Below are 7,012 nucleotides of genomic sequence, written 5' to 3'. Positions count from 1 at the left end.
TAGCGTTTCCAGCGTCTCCTCCAGGTCTCCTCGGCCGAGCCCCGCACCCCCTCGCGGCCTAGCCGTGGCCGGTCGGCACCCTACCGCGCCCAGCTCCGGCTGGCGCTGTTGGCTGCCTGGCCGGCCATGGTTCGGCCGTGACGCAGCCACGACCGGCTATGGCTGGCTACCACCGGCCAGACGCCCTGGACGAGTGGCTGCACCGTGGGATGGCCCGTTGCTCGATGTGTTTTCCGTTTCTCCCGCGCTCGGTGGACCTTCGGTCGCCGTCCTCGCAAGCAGACCCGCCGCGCCCAGCGCGGAGGGATGCTTTGGATGGCTCGACCGTAGCGGCTACGCTGGCGCATGAGTTGTCTTGGACCCGTGACTGCTTGGAGGACCCCCGCTACCGTGCGGCCGACTCCCGGCGCCCGTGTCCCATCGCTCGTGCGGGCATCCTATGCCTGCTGCGCTGAGAAGTGCTTGCGTGCTGCTACCCGTCCCACGGGAAGCCGTGCTCGATACACGTTGCCTTCGTCGAGCTCACCCCCTGGGGTGCGGCTCGTCGGCTCGAGACACTAGTACAGACAAGCTCTATAGTGGCGGTCGTAAACCTATTTATAGTGACGTTTTTCAGTACCGCCAGTGCTAGGGGTCAGTGGAAATCAGCATTTCCACTGGCGGTTATTTTGGAACCGCCAGTGAAAAGTGCATTTTCACTGGCGGCTGAATAAAGAAAACCGCCAGTGAAAATGCATTTCCACTGGCGGTTTTATAAAGCAAACCGCCAGTGGAAATGCACTTTTCACTGGCGGTTTTCTTTATTTAGCCGCCAGTGGAAGTTTTCCCGCCTTTTTTCAAAATTTCAAACAATACTGAATTATATATTTATTTATTTACACACACACAAACATATATATATAGATCTATATTGATATTGAAAGCAACATGAAATTAAATTCTATCATACATTTATATACATCAAAGTATTCTGTTTACAACCATATATGCTTCATGCATTCTATACATCATAAGTTTTCACCTAAGCTCTAATAACTATCTCGGCTAAGAGATAATCTACTAATTTCTGTTAGTATTCTGAACTCTGGCAAAGCTAATGTCCCGGAAGCATCGTGATATTTTCCTTCTGCGGGTATGACCTCTTTCAATATGAATGTGCAGAGGTCCTCGACTATGCCATACAATGCAGCTTCGGTCAAGTTCTCCGGGTTTCCTCGTTGAAATTGCTGTAAAGGAATTTTATAAACATCATCTATTTATACTCAATAATAACACATTTGCATCTTTAATGACATAAATACATACTTGACTATTACTAATAATACCTTGTCAGGGTTCGTGATGTATCGTCCGTTCATTCTCATGAACTCGCACGCATAGAATCCACATAGGACCGATCCTTGTGGTTGCTTGTGGCACTACATAACGGGAGATTGGTTATTTAGTTGCAACATTGTGTATGATATGTATTCATAAAATCACATACTTACCGGCCAGTGGTGATGGATGTCTAGTGGCACGAGTTTTTTCGACAGGTCGTACTTTCCACCTCTCATCTTATAGAATCTATAAGCCCTGTGATCTCAAATAGAATCACCATGTTATTCTCAAATTTTAATCGATAAAAGTATGCATGCATAGAAAAGGCTTACAGCTCTAAGGTGCTGAGGAATTCTGCATATGTCGAAGGGTCGAAGTTCAAGGAGTCGAGCACCAGCACCTTTCCATCCTTAGGATAAATGAGGAAGCATATCCAGTGGTCCCTGTACGAATCAAATTTGTGATGCATGTGTATTGAAATTATTGATTTTATTTATGCAAAATCACACTTACTTAAAGTTGTACGGGGCTATTATGGCTTCCCTGTCTTGAAATTGAAGCATTGCATGTCCTATATAGGTGGCGTATCGAGCTTCAAAATCCTTCTTCATATCCTTTATACGCTTCTCAACTTCTTCGTCCGTCTTTCCCCGTAATTCATCGTTGTCTTTCCCGATTCTAAAAGTGTGGCTTTCCTCGGATATAAGTATTGGGTTGAGATACCCAACCCTTTTACTGGCACTAGCATTGGGCTTGGTACCGTAAAGAATCTCCTGCTGATCATGTTGCATTCTGCAAGTCACACGTGCATGTCAGATATTGAAATTTTATACAGCTCACTAATAATAACACACATATGTGGAAGTATGAGCGACACTTACAATGCAAACATCGTTACAAGTTGCACGTCGAGTCTCTGAAGGTTCATCATTAACCACATGTCCTCGAATGTAACAACGGCCTTTTGGTCCGAACCAATAAAAGCATGGTCTGGTATATGCACACTGATGGTGTCGATGCCAACCGATGATGCCCGCATGTACCAGTCATGCAACCTTTTAACACCAGCCGGGACCTTTCTTAGTTTCTCAAGAGGTAGCAGAGGTCTGCCCGGCACATATTTTTTAGGCACGTTTTTGTAATCTGCCTTAGTTGGCTTCTTTATTTTTGCGGCCATTGCCTCAGCCTTTTTTGCAGACTCCTCGTGCTTGGCCAAATCAACAGTTTGTGACGTGAGGCTCCGTCCAATCCCTTTCAAAAACCGAGCTGTGCCAGCAGTAGTAGCTTTACTCTTCTTTTTCTGATACGGGGACACCAATTTTGGAATAGGAAGTTTAGATTTCTTTGATGGCCTTGGATCCTTTGATGGTTGTGGAGAAGGTGGATCCCTTGATGGTGGCGTAGACAGTGGGTCACCAAGAGGATGGGGAGGAGAAGGTGGTGGAGCCCTGAATGGTGATGCTTGTGGCGGAGACGGTGGGTCAGAAAAAGGATGAGGAGCAGCATGTGAAGTTTGAGGAGGTGAGGATGATGGATGTACAATAGGAGCAAAAATTTGAGAAGGCGGAGACGGTTGGGCCTGCGACGCCTGCGACGAATTCGACCAATCAAGCAAATCGACATCCCTTCGAGGCCAAAGGATAAAATTATTGATAGCTTGTCCAAGTTTCTCGATACCTTCGGGCCCAGGGATGTCTAGCATGTCGTCCTCGGATCCTTGGACGACCGCCGACACTTCTACTTTGCAATAATCATCTGGAATATCATTTCCATGGAACTTACGTCCTGGGATCGCAAGGCCTGTGGCTACTTTCTTTGTACGTTTATTGTTAATACCATATCTTATAACCAGTGTGCACGCCACAGGCCTTGTGATGTCATCAACTGGATAACGGTCCTTATTTCCCGTTGAAGCAACAGAGCTTGGTAATGTCGTACAATCTGTGGAAGCCGGCGGTTGAGCTGCTGGAATTATTTGTATTTGTGGAGTGGTCATCTGTTGAACAGACATCGCACTCGCCAACTGTTGCATCAATTCTGGAGGAGGATTCGATAGCATTTGAGACATCATGGCTTTGAACTCTTTCTTGGCCTCCTCCTTAAAATAATCCGCCATCTCTTCCTTGTATCGATCACGTTTCCTGTACAGACTTTCCCACTGTTGTCCGAATCCTTCCTTCCATCCTTCCTTAGACGAGATTCCTCGTACACGGCCAGGATGCTCAGGGTTACCGAGACCAGCCGTTAGCTGCCATTGTATATATGTTTTTTGCCGCTTCTTCGACAATGGGATCATCAAAAGATACACCGGTCTCGGTTTCCCTTGGTTTTCTAGCACGGAGCCAATTTGCCGCCCTTTCACCAAGTTGCTCGGACAGCGTCGGCAACCCTGCAGCCTTCTTCTCGGCGTCTTCTTGTCTCCATTTAGGAACCTGACGCTTGTAACCACCTGTGCCTAGGTGGTGGCGGTACTTGTTCTTCTTTGATAGTTCTGAATTTGCCTCACTTAGAGATATGAAATCAGGGCTGCTCCTCTGCTCTAGAAATACTGCCCACTGACCTGCTGAGATTTTATATTTTTTGGTCGGGTCCAGACCTTTCTTTGCAAACTTTGTGTTCATCTCAGACCTCCAGTTTCGGAAATTGATTGCAAGCTGCTTCATCGTGTATTCCTTCACGAGTTCTTCTAAACCCCGAGGCAGAACGAACCTCATTAATAGCTTATTCCATATTTGATTCTTGACATCATCTGGCACATCTCTCCACTGTCGTATTGTTATGTCAAGATTATCTCTAACTAAAAACCCAAGTGCATTCCGGAACTTAGGTAGTGCCTCTTCTGGAGCTAGGGGCTGACCTTTCGGGCTCACGTCTGAGATTTTGTATGATTTGTCGGGAAACTTGTTCAGCCCCCTGTCACCTCTTTTTCGATCGCTCTGCTTCCTTTTCCTTGACGTCTCGGTTGTTGTCTTGGTCTGTTCCGGTACGTCTTCGTTTCGTGCCACGGCTTCTTCGAGTATCGCACGAAATTCAGACAGGACCTCCTATTCATGTAATAAAATGCACAAGAGATCATGCATGTGAAATCAGTAGGGTACACATACGAAGCTAAAGATGCGTACTTTTACCTCAGCTTCTTGTGGATCATAAGTAGGGTCACGTTGCAACTCACGGAGAGCAGCCCTATCTATGCTAGTGGTAGGAAAAGGGTCGCTAGGCGTTTCATATCCTTCACTGCTGGATTGTTCTTGAGCAACACTCTTGTCCATGTGCTCGGGCACTAAATCTTGGTCCTTGATCGGAGAACTCATTGAGCTATATATATACAAATACATAAGCAATAATTAAATACATATTAACACATATTAACGTAAGCAATAATTAAATTCATATTAACAAATAGTATAATGCTGAAGGACCCCAAGAAGAGATTAAGCCCTGTAGGACCCAAGAAGAGATTAAGCCCTGTGGTCTACCACCTCCCGTTATTTGTGGGCTTCACCGAGGGCGGGAAACATTTGGTGACATCAAACGACCTTCGGGCTGTGGACGTCTGCGAGCTTGTTAAGGGGCCAGACGATGGTGAGCCGGTGTACTCTGTCCGGATGTGTGGTCACAAAATAAAGTCGCCCCGGCTTCATCTGTGCGCTTCTCTTCTCTTATGTCGGCTACTAAGATCACTTAGCACCCCACCTAAGAGAAGAGAAGCACACACATGCAGCCGGGGCAGCTTTTAATTTTGTGACCACACATCCGGACATAGTACACCGGCTCAACATCGTCTGGCCTCTTAACAAGCTCGCAGACGTCTTCAGCCCGAAGGTCGTTTGCTATCACCAAATGTTTCCAGCCATCGGTGAAGCCCACAAATAACGGGAGGTGGTAGACTACAGGGTTTAATCTCTTCTTGGGGTCCTTCAGCATTATAACATCACAGCCATGCTGAAGGACCCCAAGAAGAGATTAAGCCCTGTAGGACCCCAAGAAGAGATTAAGCCCTGTGGTCTACCACCTCCCGTTATTTGTGGGCTTCACCGAGGGCGGGAAACATTTGGTGATAGCAAACGACCTTCGGGCTGTGGACGTCTGCGAGCTTGTTAAGGGGCCAGACGATGGTGAGCCGGTGTACTCTGTCCGGATGTGTGGTCACAAAATAAAGCCGCCCCGGCTTCATCTGTGCGCTTCTCTTCTCTTATGTCGGCTACTAAGATCACTTAGCACCCCACCTAAGAGAAGAGAAGCACACACATGCAGCCGGGGCAGCTTTTAATTTTGTGACCACACATCCGGACATAGTACACCGGCTCAACATCGTCTGGCCTCTTAACAAGCTCGCAGACGTCTTCAGCCCGAAGGTCGTTTGCTATCACCAAATGTTTCCAGCCATCGGTGAAGCCCACAAATAACGGGAGGTGGTAGACTACAGGGTTTAATCTCTTCTTGGGGTCCTACAGAGAATAGGGATGAGGTAGTCAAGATTGTAGGCGCTAGCTAGTGCTCAACTACTAGCATCTATAGATATGGACACAAGTCCAAATTTGGTGCTACTCGGCACCATCGATATCACTAGAAAAAAAAATACATCAAAGAGATACACTTCCCAATAGTACTCGAAGATAGTTCATTGACTTGATAAAATTACAATGTATATATTCAACATACATTTGAACACATATGAACACACATATATATATTGAACACATACATTTGAACACATATGAACACACATATATATTGAACACATACATTTGAACACATATGAACACATATATATATTGAACACATACATTTGAACACATATGAACACACATATGAATAAAAATAAGTATTGTATGAATACTCTCATCTCCTCTCCTCTCTCTATCTCTCTCCTCTCCCTCCTCTCTCTCTCTCACCCTCCTCTCCCTCCCTCTATCTATCTCCTCTCCCTCTATCTCTCTCCCTCTCTCTATCTCTCTCCTCTCCCTCCTCTCTCTCTCACCCTCCTCTCCCTCCCTCTATCTCTCTCCTCTCCCTCTATCTCTCTCCCTCTCTCTATCTCTCTCCTCTCCCTCCTCTCTCTCTCTCACCCTCCTCTCCCTCCCTCTATCTCTCTCCCTCTCCCTCCTCTCTCTTCCCTCTCCCTCTCCTTCCTCTCTCTTCCTCCCTCTCGGCGGCGGCGGCGCGTGCGCCCTCGTCTCTCTCACTCTATGCAGAGACGCGCGCAGGGCTCTCCCTCTCTTCCCTCTTCCTCCTCTCTCTTCCCTCTCACTCCTAGACCGAGACGGCGGCGGCGGCGGCGTGCGCCCGCGTGCGCGCGGCGGCGGCGCGCATGGCGCCCGGCCGAGCCCGAGCGATCACTCATAGACGAAGAAAGGGAGAGAGAGAGGGAGAAGAACTCACCTACGGCGCGGGGACGACGGCGTGGACGACGGCGTGGACGACGGCGGCGCACGGAGGAGAAGATCGCCGGGGCGAAATTTCGGCAGCCTGACGGCGGGAAGTGTAAAAGACAGGGCGCCAAAGACTTAGCGAAATTTCGGCCCCGCGCTCGCTCCTTTATATAGGAGATATTTCTACTGGCGGTTGACAATGAAAACCGCCAGTAGAAATCATTTCTACTGGCGGTTGTCATAGAGAACCGCCAGTAGAAATGCCATCCACAGACTGTGGAGGCCATTTCTACTGGCGGTTTTCATCGACAACCGCCAGT

This window comes from Zea mays, chromosome 6 (genome assembly GCF_902167145.1).
Source record: "Zea mays cultivar B73 chromosome 6, Zm-B73-REFERENCE-NAM-5.0, whole genome shotgun sequence".
Taxonomy (NCBI): Eukaryota; Viridiplantae; Streptophyta; class Magnoliopsida; order Poales; family Poaceae; genus Zea; species Zea mays.
Note: the sequence above shows the minus strand (reverse complement) of the source record.